At 40.0% G+C, this 21991-nt stretch overlaps 1 pseudogene across 1 annotated transcript in view; it reads right to left on the reverse strand.

Moving 5' to 3' along the window:
- Positions 1-1062: 1062 nt before the first annotated feature.
- LOC110343938 (endogenous retrovirus group K member 10 Gag polyprotein-like) overlaps positions 1063-21991 on the reverse strand; it is a 62777-nt pseudogene continuing 41848 nt past the window's right edge. Inside the window, exon 4 of the transcript XR_015446613.1 lies at positions 1063-16024. The product of XR_015446613.1 is annotated as an endogenous retrovirus group K member 10 Gag polyprotein-like (transcript). The remainder of the gene's footprint in view (positions 16025-21991) is intronic.

Consider the following 21991-nt stretch of genomic DNA (forward strand, 5'->3'; position numbering starts at 1 on the left):
TATTAAATTTTCCTATGATAATATGAATGTAAAAATAAAAATTATAGTTGATATTAAAATTTTAAATCCAAAATTAGTTAAAATAAAAAATTATCTTTCCAAAATTAAATGAGATATTGTTATAAAAGATGTAAATATATCCCATAATTACTGAATTAAAATCACCATAAATTTGGTGTCTAGTGTCCGCTTAATTATTAATGTAAAAAGTTATCTGAGGTACTATTACACTATGGTGATTATAGATAACAAGGATGTACTTTGCATTTTAAAAAGCTGAATGAATGGACATTGAAAATTTTCACTACAAAGAACTGATAAATGTTTGAGGACATAAATGTTTAGCCTGATTTTAACATCATACAGTGTTTACATGTGCCAAATATTACATGGTACCCTATTAACATATAAAAGCTTTATGTTTTCGTGTATCAGTATGGAGATTCCTCAAAAAAAAATAGAAATCCCATTTGACCTAGCTATTCCTCCTCACCCCAAAATAGTGTGTATGGTAGCACAATTCAGAATAACTAAATCATGGAAATGGTCAGATGAATGAATAAAGAAAATGAAGGATACATACATAATGGAGTACTACTCAGCTATAAAGAATAACGAGTCATTTGTAGGAAAATAGATGGATCTTGAGACCATAATGCTAAGTGAAATAAATCAGACACAGGTTAAATATTGCATGGTTTCTTTTATATGAATAATTTAAAGAGAAAATTAAAGGAGAAGTGGCAGGAAATAGAAAAGTAGATTTTTTTTGAAGATGGGGAAGGGAACCTATCAATGAGAGAAATGGAGAGGGTTGGAGGGGAAGGGTGATTAAAAATGATCAAGATATATGTACCAATCCCCAAGGATGAATGTAATTATTATGTATTACAAATATATACAAATAAAAAGAAAAGGAAAAATAAAAGTTGATAAATGCTTCACATGTTATGTACAGCACACACACACACACACACACACATACTATGTGCAGTTGGCTATGTCTGCAGCCAATCAAACACAATAAAAATATTCAAAAACAAAACTGTATTAGTACCAAACACATAGAGACATTTTCTTGTCATTTCCAAATCCGCAGAATAACAACTATTCACACACCATTCACACTGTATTAGGTATTGTGAGTCATCTACAGATGATTTTGAGTATACAGGAGGATGAAGATAGATTATGTGTAAATTCTATGCCATTGAATGTGAGGGACTTGAGTATCCCTGGATTTTGGTGAAGGTGGGAAGTCCTAGAACTAATACCCCCATGGATACTGAAGAACAAATGCATGTAAATAATAATGATTTATATTTTATATACATAATAATATAATATATAAAATATGAACATATATCAATTAATATTGCGAATTGTTGTTGCTTTAAGTGGGTTCCCCAACAGGTGGATCTAAAGCAGGTGATCTATGGAGGGTGGGCTCTCTGTAAAACACATCTGTAGGGGAGCCAGGGAAGAGGGGAGAACAGTGCAGGAGCTCAGCATCCAGATTGTCTCTAGTCAAGTCTAGCCTTCTGCCATGTCAGTTGCCTCGCATCTCCAAGAGCAGGTGTTTGGAGACCATCTCAGTGCAGCAACCACAGAAAGGGGGAAGGATATGTGAGGAGGAAAGGGTAATCCTAACGGGAACCCACACGTTACCTACAGTTCCTCCAACATACATGCATCACCACAAATTCCTAAGCAGTTCAGATCTACAGAAGAGAATTGGAACTTGGAGGGCCAGGGTTACTGGAGAATGATATTTTGTTACAAAAGAATGACTGTACCTATGGAGGCCCTTATATAGTAACTGATTTGTCTTTCATCAAAATACTTTCCCCACTCTAGTCCTACCTATACTTTGGAGCAATGTCCATTCCCAAAGTGGCATAATCCACAAATCTTTGTAGCACTGGGCTATGAAAAATGGATTTCCCAGGGCATGAGCAATGCTGGCCACAGAAGCACATATTTAGGCTAACAGTCTTGCAGTGGTAGAGCTGCGTGCTGACCCTGAGTCAAAGAAGCTTGTTTTCTCATAATACATTCATTTTGTGTGCAATTGTGTGATGTGCCAGGGCTCCTCTTCCCCAAGTCCAAGGTGGTATCACATAAACCAGAGCTATCCATGAAAAGACAATGCCTGTAACATTTCTGTTTTAAATTTTCTAATAGCACATTTTTAAAAAGAAAGAAGTACATTTACCTAAGAATTTTAATGAATTTTTCTTTAAGCCAATATATCCAAAATGACATTATCTTAACATGTAATCAACATAAAATTATTGATGAAATACTTTACATTCTTTTTCAAACTAAGCCTTGGAAATAGGGTGGGAATTTTATACCCAAAGCACATCCCAATGCTGACCAGCCATATTTCAAGTGCTCCATGGTCATTCATGGGTGGTGGCCACCATATTGGATTTCTCACCCATTTTAGCAGAATGGAGGAACACAAATATCTTTCAGCAGATAGTGGTGGCTATTTATTAAGCATTTACTTTTCCATTCACCATAAGAACCATTTTATACCAATCCTTGCAGCTGGTTTGACTCCAGGTTCATTCCTTTAATAATTTAGAGTTAAGAAAACAATTAAGAAAGTGGAGATTACCTAACCAAGGGAGTATGACATCTCAACCCAGATACCTTCCCCCCAAAGCCATGGTGAGTCATCTCAAGGGTACCCTCAGAGCTTTCTATTGTACCTATAACCCAGACACACCTCACAAGAAGGAAGTCAGGAGGCAAAAGTTCATTTTAATGCCTTTCCCCTCTCTTGACTCATTTTTATGAGTTGCTTTTTGCTTTTTCTGTGGTTGGCTTCTCCCACCAAATACAAATGGTATCCCCCCTCCTGCTACCTACATGCAGAAACAAGTGAAATTCTATGTCAGGATGATTTTGTTTCTCCTGAAGACATCACACAGATTGAGAAATTACATCCTGTTCTGATGTATGAAGAATGAACTTGGACTAGAGGCATGGCTAGTTGTTAATCTTCTCTTGACCAGACAGTTTGGATGTTCAACTGCACCTTAATTGGGTCTTTGAGTTGTGCCAAGGCAAAACAACTGGGCCAACTGTGCAGGTTAGGTCTTTGCCCAGCTAACATCACTCAGCATGGAGTATTCTGAAAGAATGTACAAATGAACAAGTTACAAACAAGCAAGAGCTCAACCTTCTTCCCATTCACCTCAAGCTTAGAAGATACAGGGGAGGGCAGGGAAGCAAAATCTATTAATAACTAAACAAAAAACTATCAATTATGTTTTTTGTAAAAAATGTATTTATTCACTGAGATTTGTTTAGCTGTCCTTAAAAACAAAGAGTTACATTTGAAAAATGAACACCTTATCTCTTTGAAGTACATAGTGAAATGGTTACAAATCAAAGTATGAGCTGTGTGGGTATGTTTTAGAATCATCTACCAAAGTGGAAAGAAGCATTGTAGATGGGAAATAAAATTGACTAGACATTGATAATGGTTGAAGCTCATTCAGGGGCTTTAAAAATACTCTTTTCCCTTGTATATTTACATTTTTCCATGATAAATACATGTTTTAATGTAGTTATAGAGGAAAGAATATGCCTTCAAAAATATCCCTGCAGTACTCTATTATATTTTTTATCTATATTATACTTTTCTTTAAGGTATATTTACCCTCTTGTGTTATATATTTTTGTGCTCTTGATCTACTAAGAGCAGGATTTTTTAAAGTGTACACTATTGCTATTTGAGGCAAAATCACTGTTTTCTGTGGGGGCAGTTAGATCCACTGTAGGATGTTTGGTGGCATCCATCTGTAATATCCACCCACCTGATGCCAAAGGGACACACCCCCACTGGTGAAAACCATAAACACATCCAGACATCATCAGAGGCTCTGAGGGGAGAGAACAGTGCAGGAAATCACCTAGATGTGAGCCAACAAATTAGAAGAAACTCCTTGAGGGATGTTTTCAATGTTGTGTTTCTGGTGACTAAAATAAATTTGCTATATGGTGTTCAATAGAATTTAGTGAGGGGTCAAGTTGGAGAATTTATCAGGATATATAGGTAAGGCAAAGTATAAAGGGAAACAAGCTTATAAAGAACCAGACCAGGAGATAGTTTAATTTTGTGATAAGGGTATATCAAAGATGTGTCTAACCCTTATAACTTATTAGTATGTTTATTAATTTATATACTGAATTTATTAATTGAATGTACAAACTATAATTTTAAAATTATATTACATATAAAATATTGATATGTCTTAATTTATATAAAAATCACAAAATAGGCAGATCCTGGCAAGCAGCAGTGTGGGCCAGAGCCACATGGCTGCAGGCAGATCCTAGCCAGGGCCCCACCCAGACACCAGTGGCTTGGGCATACAAGCCCAAGCCAAAAGGCTGCCCAGAAAAGAGCTGCACAGGCCCACAAGCATCAGCCAGAGACCTGACTCATACCATCAGTAAGTGTGTGGTAACCCTAGCCAGAAGCCTGCTCAGATACCAGGGTCTGGGGTGCACAGCTCCCAGCCAAAGACCTTCCCAGACAACAGCTACATAGGGGGGCAGGCCCTAGCCAAAGGCACATCTAGATATCATCCCATCTGTGCCCAGGCCCCAGCTAGAAGCCCGCCCAGACAACAGGTCAGCTCAGATACCCAGAAGTCAACCATTCTGAACCCAGTAATTGGTACACTGGTGAGCAGCAGAGAAAAGGTTGCTCAGTGGCTTGCTGAGAATTGAAGACCACTGGGCAAGCAAAAAGTTGCCTCAACAAAGGCACAGCAGGCTGCATCTGTTGAAATGAGAAGACATGTAAATAAGTCTCAAAACCAGACTTCCAGATCACCTAAGGAAACCCCAAAGGGAAATGAGATGGAACCTTCTGATACTCAACCACCAGGACTCCCTGAACTGACAAAGAAAGAGGATCTCAAAAAATGAATTTAGAAATAATTTCTAAGATAACAACAGAGATTGTGCCCATAGTGCAAGACATGATTAATAAATCTAGAGCAGACACAAAAAAAATAGAGGAGCTGAGGAACATGATAGAATCCCAAAATAGGAAACAAATGGAATCTGTAAAAGAGATGCAAACAGATTTCCAGGAGATTTAAAACTCCATTGAAAGTTTATGCAGCAGAATGAGCAAGTGTGAGGATAGAATTTCAGATATAGAAAATAGGATTGCAATTAATGACCAGGAAAAGAAAAATTTCTCAAAAATAATAAGGGACCATGTGAAATCAATCCAGCAGCTGCTAGATGATACAAAGAAGAATAACGTAAGACTGATCAGAGTCAATGAAGAAACAGAAGAGAGTGCAGATGACATTAAAAAAAAACCTGTTCAAAGAACTAATGGCAGAAAACTTCCCAAGTAGGGAAGGAGAGCTTCACATACAGATAAATGAGGCATACAGGACTCCAACTAGCCATGATCAAAAAATATCTACACATGGGCATGTAATAGTTAAAATTCCAGAAACCCAACAGAAAAACAAAATTCTACTAGCAGTTAAAGAAACAAATCACATATACAAAGCAAAGCCCATCAGAATCACAGCAGACTTCTCAACACAAAACTTCAAGTCAAGAAGAGCTTGAAGTGATATATTTAAAGCCCTAAGAGAAAACAACCTCCAACTCAGATTATTGTACCCTCCAAAACTATCTTTCAAAATTGATGGAGAAATAAGATACTTTCATGGCAATGAGCGCCTGAGGAAGGAACTTCATGAATAGCAAAATAGCACTCCAAAGAATTTTAAACAATATCCTTGGAAAAGAAAATGAGAATCACAACCTCAGGAAGCCCAGCAAAATGAATCCATCAAGCATGACAAGAAACTAAACACAAAGGGGGAGAATCCAACAAAAAGAAAAAGGAATGAAAATGATAAGTCAATATGTATCAGTTATAACCATCAATGTTAATAGTCTCAGTTCACCAATCAAAAGAAATAGACTGGCAGAATGGGTCAAGAAGATCCAACAATATGCTACATGCAAGGAACACATAATTCAAAAAGAAACACATAGACTGAAAGTTAAAGGGTGGAAAACAATATTCCATGTGACAGGGACCCAAAAAAAAACAGGAGTAGCTATCCTCTTTGCAGATCAAGTGAATTTCAAATCAACACTGATTAAGAGAGACAAAGAAGCACACTATATCCTTGTAATGGGAATAATCCAAGAGGAAGAGATAACAATCATAAATATATATCCACCAAACACTAGTGGGCCCAGCTATATAAAACAAGTACTAACAGACATGAAAAATGAAATAAGCACTAATACAATAGTAGTGGGGGACCTCAACACCCCACTGTCACAAATTGATAGATCAACAAGACAAAAAATAAACAATGAAATACAACTCAATTAAACTATTGAACAAATGAACTTAACAGATGTTTACAGAAAATCAGAATACACATTCTTTTCAACTGCACACAGGTCATTCTCCAAAATAGACCACATACTCACTCATAAAACATATTTAAATAAGTGCAAAGGAATTGAAGTTATTCCCTGTATATTGTCAGACCATAGTGTGATGAAATTGGAGATTAACAGCAAAAGAAACCACAAGAATTTCATAAACACATGGAAATTGAACACACTTCTGAACAACCAATGGGTCACAGAGGAAATTAAAGAAGAAATCAGACAGTTCCTTCAATTAAATGACAATGACAATACAACATATCAGAATCTATGGGACACAATGAAAGCAGTCTTATGAGGGAAATTCATAGCAGTGAATACTCATTAGGAAAACAGAGCCAGCCCAATTAAGTAACCTGATGCTGAACCTCAAGCTTCTGAAAAAGAAGAGCAGGACAAACCCAAAGCTCATACAAGGGAGGAAATTATAAAGATCAGAGGAGAAATCAATGCAATGGAGGCTAAGAGAAAGATACAAAAAGATTAATGAAGGAAAGAGTTGGTTTTTTGAAAGAATAAACAAAATTGACAAACCCTTAACCAACCTTATCAGAAAAAGGAAAGAAAAGGCCCAAATCCATGCAATTAGGAATGAAAAGGGTGAAACTACAACAGACCCAGCAGAAATCCAGAGGATCATCAATACCTACTTCCAGAACCTATACGCCAATAAGATGGACAACACAGAAGAAATGGACAGATTCCTAGATACATATGAATTACCAAAGTTGAACAAAGATGGCCTAAAAATTCTAAACAACCCAATATCAATCAATGAAATTGAAAATGTAATTAAAAACTTATCAACTAAGAAAAGCCTGGGCCCTGATGGCTTCATTGCTGAGTTGTACAAGACATTTGGAGAGGAACTACCGCCACTACTGTTTAAACTCTTCAGTGAAATTGAAAGGGAAGCAATACTCCCAAATTCATTCCTGGAAGCAAGCATCACCTTGATCCCCAAAACAGAGAAAGACCCAACCGAAAAAGAGAACCACAGGCCAATCTCCCTAATGAACACAGATGCAAAAATCCTTAATAAGATACTGGCAAATAGAATGCAGAAGATCATCAAGAAGATCATACACCCTGACCAAGGTGGATTCATCCCAGAGATGCAGGGATGGTTCAACATACACAAATCAATCAATGTAATACACTATATCAATAGAGCCAAGGACAAAAACCATATGATCATCTCAATAGATGCAGAAAAAGTGTTGGACAAAATCCAGCACACATTCATAATAAAAACCCTCAAAAAATTGGAATATACAATCTAATTCAACAATTTTTTGAGCACATACTACATGCCAGCTACCTTCTAGGTTCCAGAACCATAGCAATGATTGCATTAAACAAAAACCCCAACCTCACAAATCTCATATTCTAGCTGGGAAAGACATAGTAAAGATAGCATCACGTTATCAAAACTCCTATTCGTTTTTCAGTTAATATCTGTTTAGTCAGCTTTCCTGTCACTGGGAAAAAATACCTGACACCTACAACTTGAGGAGAGGTTTACTTGGCTCAGTTTCTACTTGGTTCATTCCATAGTTGGGTGACTCCAAGGTGGAAATGGCATGGTGGAGCGGCATGGATGTTAAAAGCTGCTCAACTTGTGGCAGCCAGAAAGCAAAGAGGGAAAGAAGGATCTGGGGACAGGTATATACCCTTCCAGGTCACACCTGAAGTGACCGGCTCCACACAGGCCCTGCCTTAAACAGTACCCTTGGCTATGAACTCATGAATGGATAATTCACTGATGACTATATTGCCCCCGTGATCCAATCACCTTCACAAAGCCCCACCTCTAAACATACAAGACTTTAGGAGACATTTTAGATCTAAGCCATAATAATATCATTTAGATTTCACTGTCTTTTCCTTCTAGAAATACTTTCTTCACTTGGTTTGTGGATACCACATTCTCTTAATTTCCTGTATGTCCATCTCAGTACATCTTGTTGGTTTCCCCTCATTTTCTTGACTATAAGTTGGTGAATTCCAAAAACTCTTTAATTTTTTTAAACTAAAAATATTAATGAGCTATGAAAGGAAATGCTATTTCCATTAGCATTGAAAACCTTCATCAAGTATCTAGGAATAAACCTAACAAAAGACATGTAAGCCTACTCCACTGAGAGCTATGCACTATCATGGGAAATCTTAAGAGATGCAAATAAACAGAGAATTGTGCCAGGCTTGTGGACTGGAAACCTTACTTGTGGCAAAATTTCAGTTCTTTTTGAATTTTTCTATAGACTCAATGAAATCCCAAATAAAATCTCAGAAAGATTTTTTAAATTAACAAACTGAATAATAAGTTTACATGAAAATGCATACAACTTAAAAGAACCCAAACAATCTTAAAAAAATAATGGTGTTGAAAAACATATTGCTAGATATGAAAATTACAGTAGTAATTAAGATTATGGTATTGGGCTAGGGATGTAGCTCAGTGGCAGAGTGCTTGCCTAGAGTTCATGAGGCTAGAGATTCAATCCCAAATATCAAAAAAAATTTTTAAAGGATTATGAATTTGTGCAAGGATAGATTAATACAACAGTAAACAGAGTGACGGAGCCAGCTGTCACTTGTCAAACAGCACCTGAATGGGGGAGTGAGGATGAAGAAAAAGAAAGACGCAGAGAGAGTCGGGAGCCTCCCAGAGAGACTGCCGCTGTGCTTTTTTAGTCTCCTCCCCCTTTTTATCACAGGTGAGTTTGGTTATTAATCATGACCCTTATCCAAAGACACCTGCTTCCTTGTTCTCTAGTTCTTTGGAAATTCCCCACCCTCATGGGCTTTCTTGTTTCTCGGGTTTACAAAACGTTCATCATGTTCCAGGACAATTTCTGAAGGTAAACATCTAATTTGGCAAGGACACGGTTCCTCATAACATAGTCTCCTTGCTCTATACAGTGGAGGGTAAGATTTAACATGGAGCCTCTATGGCTAACACTGCTCTTCACATCTCCCCCTATTTTATATATTATGATCAAGGTCCCTTGATCACACAGATAGGCTGTGCCTGTCTTAGGTGAGGAATATAAAGAAATCCCTTACCTGTCATGGAGTCAAGAGCATCACAGTACTCTTGCTCTGTCTTAGGTTGGTGATTTCCTGTATTCCTCTTACCCGTCATTGACTACCAGCCTCTGCAGGGAATTACACCATGGGTTTAGGTGGTGTAGTATGTAATTGTAGACTGTGAGTACTTCCAGCCATCCTCATTAAAGAATGCATAAACATCTGTAGTAGCGCCGGAAGGATCATGCATCTAAGAGGCAGCCCTCCTCCAATAATTACTATGGAAATGAGTTACCACGTAAATGCAGATGTAGATGGCAGACCTTTTCTAATTTGTTCGATAAAATCCTGTGCAGCCTGGGCTGCATCAAATTTTAGGGGTTCTGCATTTTGGAGATCTATAATATCCAAATCTAAGAACACATTCGCAAAGCCCTTATCTGATTTTCTGTTCGGGTGACACAATTGCTTATTTGACAATTGAAGTAAATTACATTATAATAATCATAATCTTTCTGAACACTAATATTTCCTACAAGCAATACCTAAGAGAGCATGACATATGCAGTGACATTTCTTTTGGGATGACAAGAATTTTCAGACCAGTCCAAAACATAAGTAGCAAATCCAGTAATATTATATCTCACAGGGGCATCCGCCACACATCTCTTCCATGGAATAGTCTTATTGGAGCATTAAAAGTCGGAGGCACTACACCAGTGGCCTCTATACCCACAGGTAGATGTAGATGCACTCCAGTGATCCCGCCTTTGCATTGATCTACCTGCCTTCCTGCCAGGGTGCGAGCGCTCAGTCTTATCCCATCAGTTCTGTTGATTTTGGAGAAACATATGGGGTTCCGGTTTCCGATCCTGTATAGTTGAACAATCGGACCTCGTTCTTGTCAGGTGCCGCCGGCTCATCCAACAGCCTGGTATTGTTCACCCATACCATTACTTCTCCATTTTTTCAGCTTGTTGGATGTACAACAGGTGGATCAGGTTCATAAGTCCAATAAACCTTCTCATTAAGCGTCATCATCAGATTTACCAGCAGGACAGTTGTCGGGATCATCCTGAGGGGCAGGAGAATTTCCCGTGAAACGGACCAATCCTTCAGGCAGCCACCTGGCACCTTCAGCGTCCTGCGGGAAAACACAAACATGCCCTCGTCCCCATATCAATACTGGGTCGGAGCCACTCCATACACCCATGAGGGGATCCTTCCACCTCACTTGAGCATATGATGATTTAGTTTTAGGATGCCACGGCCGTTCTGCTGCAGTCAATCCATGAGCATCCACAATCAAAAAGTTCAGGATGAAGAGAGCATGATGTAAATAATTCTGTGGGGATAAAGGGTATAACTCCCCCTTTTTTATTTTTTGCAATTGATTTTTTAGAGCACCATGGGCTCTTTCCACAATCCCTTGGCCTTGTGGATTATAAGGGATACCTGTCTTATGGGCGATACCCATCTGTTTACAAAAGATTTGAAAAGCTTTACTAGTATATCCTGTGCCATTATCAGTTTTAAGAATGATAGGGACCCCAGTTGTGGCAAAGCATGTTAAACCATGGGCTATCACATGTTTTGTAGCTTCTCCAGTTTGTGTGGTGGCCATAATAAATCCCGAAAAGGTATCGATACTTACATGTATATATTTCTGTTTTCCATATTCGGCAATATGGGTAACATCCATTTGCCATAACTGACTAGGTTTAAGGCCGCGGGGATTTACCCCATAATGAGGGACAGAATGATGTGTAGGACAGGCAGAACATTGCTTAACTATTTGTTGAGCAGCTTCTCGAGTTATATGGAATTGCTTCCTTAAGCTGTGGCTATTTTGATGATGTAGAGCATGAGACTGCTGAGCTAATTCCAATTGACTGAAAGCTACTAGCCGTGTAGCCTGATCCACAAGATCATTTCCCTTTGCCAGGGGTCCGGGAAGCCCAGAATGAGCCCTAATGTGACCCACATAACAAGGACAGGTCCGGGCAGGTATGCACCATTGTATCTGAGCAAAGAGCTCCTGTATTTGATTATTGGCAGCATCAATATAAGCAACTGTTTCAAGCACCTGTAAAGCTTTAACAATACAATGACTATCTGTATACAAATTAAAAGAATAATGGGCCAAAAGTTCAAATACCGCAGCGACGGTGCAAAGCTCAACAATCTGAGCAGAGGCGCGGGCTGTATGAACAATCTGTGGCTTTCCCTGAATACCATATGCCGCAGTACCATTGGAAGACCCATCAGAGAAAACCACTTGAGCATTTTTTATGGGTTCCTGTTTCATAATCTTGGGAAACACCAAAGCATGAATATTAACAAATTGCAATAATTTATCCTTGGGGATATGGTTATCTATACATCCAGAGTAATGTGCAAAAGCAGTGGCCCACATGTCCACATTTTTGGAATAACCAATCTAACTGTTGTTTGGTAAACGGGACTCCAATTAAGGAAGGCTCTGCTCCAAAATATTTTCGAGATTCCTCCCACACCATATGAACTAGGCACACCACAGATTCATAATAGGGAGTTAACACTCTGGCTGGAGAAACAGGCAAATGCAACCAAACCAAGGGACCCTCTTGCCATAAAACAGCAGTGGGAGCATGTGCTGTTGCCAGAACATAGGCAGCCCATCCTCGAGCATAATCTATATATTGAACTTGCTGTTGTTCTATAGCTTGTTCTACCTCACACAAGGCCATCCGACCTTCTTCAGTTAATTTTCTAAGAGATGTAGGATCAGAATCTCCCCAGAGGATATTGAATAAAGGTTTCAGTTCTCCAGTGGAGATTTTTAAATATGGTCTAAGCCAATTAATATCTCCTAACAATTTCTGAAAATCACTCAAAGTGTGTAAATTGTCTTTCCTAATTTGAACCTTCTGAGGTAATATAGATTTGGGATATAACTTATGTCCTAAATAGGAATATGGCAGTTCAGTCTGAACCTTTTCTGGTGCAATCACTAATCCTTGATCCCTCAAACCTTGTTGTAAATGAGCATAGGCTGTTAATAAGGGCCTTCTTGTCCATGAGCTAAAAGTATATCATCCATATAATGAACAATATAGATTTGGGGATATATTTGCCTAATTTTATTTACTGCCTGAGCTACAAATTTCTGACACAAAGTAGGACTATTAGCCACACCCTGAGGCAATACTTTCCAATGATATCTCTTCATAGGCTCCTTAAAATTTGTCAAGGGTACACTAAAAGCAAATCTCTTACAATCTTCAGGAGCAAGTGGAATAGTATAAAAACAATCCTTTAAATATACAATGATCTTATAAGTATTTCTAGGCAAAGCTGGTGGCATAGGCAATCCTGGTTGCAAGGCTCCCATTACTTCCATAGTCTGATTGACTTTTCTAAGATCTTGTAATAATCTCCATTTCCCTGATTTTTTCTTAATGACAAAGATAGGAGAGTTCCAAGGAGAATTAGAAGGAGCTACATGTCCGCTGTTCCTGTACTAACTGCTCAGCAGCTGTAATTTTTTCCTTGGTGAGAGGCCACTGATCCACCCACACGGGTTCCTCACTTTTCCAAGTAATGGGATCCATGGGGAGTACAGGCTGACCAGTGGCCTCCTTTAAAAACACCCTAAGCCTATTTTTGGAGATTGTTGGATCAGCATTAAAGGCTCCTGTATCCCCTGACCTTTAGTTCCCAAGCCCTGATTCGGTAAAAGCCCTTGTTCAAACATTCAGCGGGTGACCTGTTCACTAGGACTATATAAATACACCATTTTTTTCATAATATCTCTGCCCCATAAATTAACCGGCAGCCCCGGCACAATATATGGCTGGAATCTACCCTGATGACCCTCGGCATCTCTCCAAAGTAACACATCACTACTCTGTTCAGTGCTTTGGCTTTGACCTATTCCTTCTAATTGTGTCATTGTTGATTGTTTAGGCCATGCCGTAGGCCATTGGTCTGCAGTTAGAACTGAGATGTCAGCCCCAGTGTCCAGTAGACTCTGAAAATTTCTTCCATCAATGGTCAGGGTAAGCACAGGTCGTTGGGCTCCTGTAGACCGTACCCAATAAACATCTAAAGAGTCGAATCCAACATCTCTTTTTTCTCTTTTTGCTGCTTTATTTGTTAGTATTTGAGGGAGCAACAGCAGCTGCGCTATACGTTGTTCCGCTTGTATCACAGAAATCCCAGTAGGTGAATGAGTCATGATTTTAATTTCTCCAGTGAAATCCCCATCTCTGACCCCAGGAACAACCAAAATACCATTCATAGTAGCGCTACTTCGACCTAAAAGCAATCCCATCATCCCTGATGATAAGGGCCCATAAACTCCGGTAGGTAGGGCCTGCATCCCCATTTCTGGGGTTAATACTGTGAAGGCGGAGGGACCGAGGTCCAGTCCTGTGCTGCCTGCGGTTGCTCTGAAAAGGTCCTGAACAGATTTCCTTGCTGGGGAACGAATGTTTGAAGTGCCCCATAACATTGTCACGGGGCCTGGGGCGGGCCCCTCCTCCCGTTTCCCTGCGGGAGAATATTTCCCATGGCATCCTTTTTAGATTTACACTCATTAGCCCAATGATTGCCTCTTTTGCATCTGGGACACAATCTAGGCCCATTTTCTTTCCCTGCATTGTTTGAATTGGCTGGAGGAGTCTTATTGGGACATTGCCGCACCTGATGGCCTATTTGACCGCATCTAAAACAACTCCCTGGCGGACCCGGAACCCTACCTTTGGGATTTCTCTTTTGTTGTTGGAACAACACTTCTTTAACTGTTTTTCCTTGCAAAGCTGCTGCCATGGCAAGGCCCTGAGTATAAGCAGGCCCAATGTCAGCACACATTCTAATATAGTCTGAAATGGTGCCTTTCTAAATGGTCTTAGGGCTGCCTGACAGGCGGTATTGGCATTTTCATAAGCCAGTTGTTTGACCAGTAACAATCCCGCATCAGAATCTCCCAGCAATCTACTGGCAGTCTGCATTAACCTGGCTACAAAGTCTTGAAAAGGTTCATCAGGTCCCTGCCTAATTTTGGATAAATCTTCTGTCTGCCTACCTGTAGAAGGCAGCTTCTGCCATGCCCGCTTGGCAGCGGTATTGACCTGTGCATATACTCCTGCAGGAAACAATAATTGATCGAGGTCCGCATATTGCCCTTCTCCTGCCAGCATGTCATAATCAATATCATTTCTATTAACCTGATTTAATTCAGCTGTTCTTTGACATGGCTCGGAAAATTCTGTTTTCCAAAGGAGGTAATCTCCCCCAGACAGGCATGCCTTAGCAAGCTGTTTCCAATCTCCGGGAGGCAGCGCCTCCGTGCTCAACGATTCTAACATAGCCTGAGTAAAAGGTGCGGTAGGGCCATATTGCGCACAGGCCATTTTTAACTCATTGAGTTGCTTAAAAGACATCAGCTGATGGATTCTGACCATATTCCCTTGAGCGTCAGCTTCCTCAAATACTGGACAAGCTAAATGAAAGCCCTGGGTATCTTCCCCTCTGTCAACCACATGTTGCAGGGTAGCTTGTAATGGCGACAGAGACCGAGAATTGACAAAGGCCTGGGTCCTGGGGGATGTTTAATCATGGCTATAAGAGGGTCAGTTTCTTTCATTAATCTTGGACCTGCAACCGGCGGGGGATCAAGACCAGCGATTATACTAGGAACTATGCCTCCCTCGGCCTGAGCCTTCTGGTCTTCTTCTTCCACCGTTAAGCCTGTCTGCCACTGCTGACAAAGAGACTCCAATCTCTTTTCCAACCTAGTAATCCTTTCAGTCACGTCCTCATTCTCTGGCTGTCTGGATTTTTCAGTTTTCCTGGCCACGGCTATGATGTGGGGGGGGGGCAATCCTCACTGTTATACCTAGCAGCCTCTTCTTCCAAATCATCAGCATCTCCCGGGTTTAGGGCTCCCTCATCCGGAAAAAAACCCTTCCTTAGTGCAGACTCCGCATCAGCATACACTGGCGGAGCAGATGGCTTAGTTCCACTTTCTATAGGAGGCGGAGGGACAACCTCGGGAACACCAGCCTTGTCGGGCTCCTCCGAGGAAGGACTTGAGGGTCCTTCAACCCTCTCTCCCTCATGCTGAGGATCCAAACTATCTCTAATTAAAGCCCATAAACTAAAAGCATCTATAGGGACTTTAGTGGGTCCATGACCATCGTAATAGTCCTGAAGTTGCCTTCCCACCTTATTCCATACTTCTAAATCTACTGTGCCTTCTTCAGAGGACCAAGGACAAACTTTCTCTACAAATTCTAAAAAATTACATAATTGTTGACGCCCTACCTTTGCTCCACGAGCGCGAAGCGTATTTTTAAGCATATGTTCAAAAAACATTCGGCTATTACCATTACCCATCTTGCTACTCCCGAGTGCATTCACCGCCCTTAATTTACTTATCCAAGCTCACGATCCGCGGTGTCCTTCACTATGGTCCCCCGTATTCAGGTCCCTGTTCGGGCGCCACCCGCGACGGAGCCAGCCGTCACTTGTCGAACAGCACCTGAATGGGGGAGTGAGGATGAAGAAAAAGAAAGACGCAGAGATAGAGTCGGGAGCCTCCCAGAGAGACTGCCGCCGCGCTTTTTTAGTCTCCTCCCCTTTTTATCACAGGTGAGTTTGGTTATTAATCATGACCCTTATCCAAAGACACCTGCTTCCTTGTTCTCTAGTTCTTTGCAAATTCCCCACCCTCATGGGCTTTCTTGTTTCTCGGGTTTACAAAACGTTCATCATGTTCCAGGCCAATTTCTGAAGGTAAACATCTAATTTGGCAAGGACGCGGTTCCTTGTAACATAGTCTCCTTGCTCTATACAATAGAGGGTAAGATTTAACATGGAGCCTCTATGGCTAACACCACTCTCCACAGTAGAGTAACCAGGGCAGACACACACACACACACACACACACACACACACACACATCAAGCCCTCTGATTTACAATAAGAGGAGCAAATGGGCTTTTAAATAAAGTACATAGGCCTTTCGGAGACGTATATTACGTAAACAAAGCTTGACCTCTATCTTATTTCTCATTGCTGGAACAAAATACCTGATACCCACAAGTTAAAGGAAGAAGGTTTATTTTAGCTCAGAGTTTGTAGAGGATTCAGTCCATAGTCAGCTGGCTCCAAGTCAGGACAGCATGGTAGAGGGGCCTTACTGAGCAGAAACAGTTCATGGTGTGGCAGGCAGGAGGCAGTGAGATGTCTTCCTTCTTTCCCTTTTTATTCTATCCAGGCTATAAGCCTATTGTTTGGTGCCACCTACAATCAGGGTGAATCTTCCCAGTGTCCACACCCAGAACTATGGTAAACTGATCAATGAACTAATTTAGTTAGCAAACACTCTTAACCCCTATTCACATACCCTAGATCCAGCCACTTCTGAAAAGCCCCACCTATGAATGCATGAGGCTTTAGGAGTACATCTAGATATAAACCATAACAACCTCTACCTCATAGCACACACAAAAAGGTAATTTAAAATAGATCATTGAGCTGGGCATGGTGGCACATCCCTATTCCAACACCCTGGGAGGCTCAGGCAGGAGGATTACAAGTTTAAGCACAACCTAGGCAATTTAGTGACATTTAAAAGAAACCACACACCTCAGAAAACAAGGGGTTCAAGAGGAGGTTATGGTTTGTATCTAGATGTCTTCTTGAAGCCTCATGGGGGGCTTTTGGGGCTCATGAGTGGAGCTTTTGGGAGATGATTGGATCATGAAGTCCTGATACTCATCAGTCGATTAGTCTGCTGGTGAGCTTATAGCTAAATATGATGTTGGTATGTGAAGCTTGGTGGGAGGAGGTGGGTCACTGGACACATGGCCTGGAGTGTGTATCAGTCAGTGCTACTAGAGAAGCAGATTTAATGCAAGGTATATAAATATATAAGGCTTTACAAGACTGGCTTACAATGGCTGCCCGCAGAGCCAGATGTGGAAGAGTACAAAAGGTCTGTCTGCACGCTGGAGATCTGAGGCATCCAAAGATCAGAGTTCTGGAGCTCTCTGGAGTGTTCCCTTCAAGTCCATATCAAGAGGCCAAAGAGTCTGCAGTGGGAGGCTGAAAAGTCTGTGCTAGAAACCAGGAGATGACATCAAAGATGAAAGTGAAGACTGGAGCTTCTCAAAAGAAACAGGGCTGAACCTTCTTTCTTCATTTCTCTTTTATTCTATTTAGGCTACAAGCCTACTGTTTGGTGCCACTCACAACCAGGGTGAGTCTTCTGTATTCAGCAAATCCCTTCAGCCACACCCAGAACTATGTGTGGGAGACTGTAGTATTGATTATGCCCTAAGCAGGCTGTGAAGAGTTAACCCCACAATTGGCTAGTTTATAGAAGTGAGTCTGACCAAAGCCTGTGTGCTGAGGTCAGAGTAACTCACACCCAAATTCCATTCCCAAAACTAAAACCTTCCTACTAGAAGGATGATATTCTAATTACAATCATATATTTTGCCTATTGTTCCTAATTTGAGAATGCTTTGTCTTGTCTGTTATGAGCCTTGTTTACACTAATTTCCATAAAAACCACATATGGCCCTGCCCTTACATGTAGCTCGCCTTTACCCCGATTGATTGCCAATAAAAGTCAGTGCTTAGGACTGGCCAGGGCCTTTGTCAGTTGCACTTGCATTGGTCATCCTGGCACCCCTCTTCCTCTCCTAGTTCTGTATTTTAGTTTTATTTCTCAGGTCTGCACTATGTACTGGGCAGGATACTGAAATCTAATTGCAAGGCTCTCCAGTAAACTATAGCTGATCCAATTTAGTTGGGCATTTCTTACTCAAACTGATATAATCAGTTGACTATCATAAAAGGTTATATCTTCATCTCTCCTCCATCAATTGCTCTCAGCCCTGCTACCCTGCCATGGACTGTTTCTTCTCTGCCTTTTCCTTTGCCATGCCATCCTGCCTTGGAACCAGCAAATTATGGACTGAAACCTCTACAAACTGTGATCCAAAATAAACCTGTCTTTCTTTAATTTGTGGGTGTTAGGTATGTGTCTCAGCGATGAGAAAGTAACTAAGACAGTGGAGTAGGCTAGGGATGTAGGTCAGTCCAAAGGAGCTGGATTCCATACCCAGCATACTATAAAAATGATAAAAGATAATTGACCTAAAATTGAAAGATAACACATAAAGTTCTAGAAAAAATATAGAATAGTTTCAAGATAATGAGTAGGCGACAAATTTTTCCACTGATTTATATCCCTAGCCCCTTTTTATTTTTATTTTTTTAATCTTGAGACAAGATCTTGATAAGTTGCTGTCTCAAACAGACTGGACTTGAATGTGCTAGCTTCCTGCTTCAGTCTCTAAAAGTCTCCCACCATCTTTGGCTACCAAGACTTTTTAAATGGGCTACAATCATAGTAGCCATAATAGGAAAGACTGATGAATTGATCTTCATAAAAATTAAAAACTTTTGTCCACACAAAAGGCAACATTGAAAGTAAAAAGGCAGGTTACAGACTGGTAGGAGATATTTGTGATCCATGTATCTGGCAAAGGATTCATTCCAAATATTCAAAGAACTCCTACAAATCAAAAAACAATAAAATTCAACCAATTTGATTTATTTTTGTTGTTTTACTAAATAGGAAAAAAATTATACATACAGTTAATAAATGACGAGACTCAGTCAAGTATTTAAAATATATTGACCATCATTAGTTACCAGCACAGCACAAAGTAAAATCACAGTGAGATATCACTAAACTTCCACCAGAATGGCTAAAAGTAAACAACGCACAACAACAAATGATGGAGACAATGTGAAACAACTGAAGCACACTTATGTTGCTACTGGGATGTAGATGGTTCCTCTGGAAACTGACATTCCTCAAAAAGCAGAATGTACACACACTGTATCACTTCCACTCAAAGGTTGTATATCAACAAAAATGCATTTCTAGATCCACAAAAAGATACTTAGGGGAATGGTCATAGCAGCTTTATTTATAATACCCTGAAATTGGAAAGTCCAAATGTCCATTTACTGCAGAACAAATAAATATATAAATAACAGGATATCAAGGAACGGAACTCTACACTACAATGACAGAGAACTACTGCATAGTGCAGCCACATGGACGACTCTTGCACACATGATAAATGAAAGAAATCAGACCTGACAGAGTGCATGTGGAATGATCCATTCAATATGAAGACCACAGCCAGGCAACACTCCTGGTGGTGATAGAAGAGCAGGCACTCAGCCCTGCAGGGGGTAAGGAGGTGGCAGGAAAGGTAGGGAAACTTCTGGGAGCTGATAGCTTTCTGTATCTTCCTGTGGGCAGTTGGTAAGAGTCTATGCATGTGTAAGAGCCTACCAACCTACAGACCAAAGATACGTGCACTCTATTGTTTGTAACTTATGTCCAAGGATAAAATTGCAAAAATTTAGTCCAACAATATTTATTAGCTTTATTTTTGATTCTAAAATTAGTAAGAACTTCATTCTATAAAATAGATTAAGTGTTCTGATTAACAGAAGAGGTTTTATAGACAGAAAAGGCCTTGAAAAAGGCAGAAACAATGACAAACAACAAATTGGTCCTTTCAGAGTTATTGTCCTTGTAAGTTGTGGTGAGAGGGACCTGATAAGGTAACAATGGGCCACTTCAGGCCTTTTTTTGGGTAAGGCTAAAGGCAGAGAGAACTTCAGTGTCATGCCAACTGAAACTGGCCATTTTAGGAAATTTGGCTGTCATCTCTCTAATCCTGATTTCTCCACAAGGTTGATAAACAGCTTAGTTTCAGCTTGGTGATGTGGAACTTTAGGGCGAGGAGCTCAATTTTGAATTTTTGTCTGCTTTGTTGGGTCCTCGTGCAGGGGCTTAGCCCAAAGCAGTGCCCTCATCATAAACTTCATCTTGTTCATGTATACAGCTCAATAATTTTAGTCTATCCCAAGAGTTGTACAACCATCCCCACTATCTAATTCCAGATTGTTTTTATGACTCCAAAAAAAATCACACACTCATTAGAAACTAACCCCTATTCCCCACTCCACTCAGTCCCTGGCATCCACTTATCTTCTTTCTATTTGTATGACTTCATCTATTGGGAATATTTCATGAAAATGGAGTCATACAACATGTGACCACTTATAAGTGGTTTTTTTAGCATAAGATTGTTGAGGTTCATCCACACAGTAGCATGAATCAATACTTCAGTCCTCTGTAATGCTAATAAATATTCTATTGTATTGGTAGAGTACATTTTTTATCCACACAGCAGTGGATAAATATTTTGCTTGTTCCCACTTGTGGCTATTGTGAATAATGCTACAATGAACATTTATCTCCAGGCTAACATATATATATAGAGAGAGAGAGAGAGAGAGGAGAGAGAGAGAGAGAGAGAGAGAGAGAGAGAGAGAGAGAGAGAGCTTTATTTATTTATTTTTTGTACTGGGGGTTGAATGTAGGGTCTTCACACTGAATTACACTTCCAGCCATTTTTAATTGTTAAAAAATTTTTCAGACAGTGTCTCGCTAAGTTGACAAATTGTCCAGGCTTGGCTCACACTTGGGATTCTCCTGCCTCAGCCTTCCAAAATGTAAGGGTGATAGGCATGCCCAGATGGATATAGATTTTCAGCACTCTAGGAGTGTCATTGCCAGGTCACAAGGTAACTATATTTTTAGTTTTTTGAGGTTCTGCCAAAATGTCTTAAAATGGCTATACCATTTGAAATTCCCACTAGATTTTTTTGTTTTGTTTTGTTTTTGGTTCCAGGGATTGAACTCAGGACCTTGTGCTCTCGAGGCAGCTGGTGGAACCACTGAGCTAAATCCCCGGCCTCTAAAATTCCCACTAGTAGTGTATGAGGATTAGTATTTTCCATATTTTGAACACTTTTTCTTGTCTGTCTTTTTATTTTAGTTACCTTAATGTGTCAGAAGTAAGGTTTCATTATGATTTGCATTTCCTCAATGATTTAACTAATTGTGCATCTTTTTTGTGCATCTTCTGGTTATTTGCATGGAATATTCTTTAGAAAAATATCATTCAAATCTTAATTATTGAGTTGTAAGAATTCCGTTTTTTACCCAGTAGGTCAGGGGTTTGAGCCAGGGCATTGCTAAGTTTCCCAGGCTGGTATTGCATTTGCCATCCCCCCAGTCAGCCTTTTGAGTGCTGGCATTAGAGGTGTGGACCACCACACCTCACTAAAGAATTATTTTTACCCATTTTTGGACATAAGTCCCCTAGCAAATATGATATGTAAATATTTTCTTCCATTCTATGGATTGTCTTTTTGCTTTTATGCATGGTGTTCTTGCAGATGCAAAAGTTTTTGTTTTTGATGAAGTACTTTTTTGTGTGTGTTGCTTGTACTTTTTGTGTCATATCTAAGAAACAATGTCCAATACAACATAACAACAACTTATTCCTGAGTTCTTTGTAGAGTTTCAGTTCTTACATGTCACTTTATGGTCCATTTTGAG

This window comes from Heterocephalus glaber, unplaced genomic scaffold (genome assembly GCF_053883595.1).
Source record: "Heterocephalus glaber isolate CG9 unplaced genomic scaffold, H.glaber_assembly_v1.0 deba00001719, whole genome shotgun sequence".
NCBI lineage: Eukaryota > Metazoa > Chordata > Mammalia > Rodentia > Bathyergidae > Heterocephalus > Heterocephalus glaber.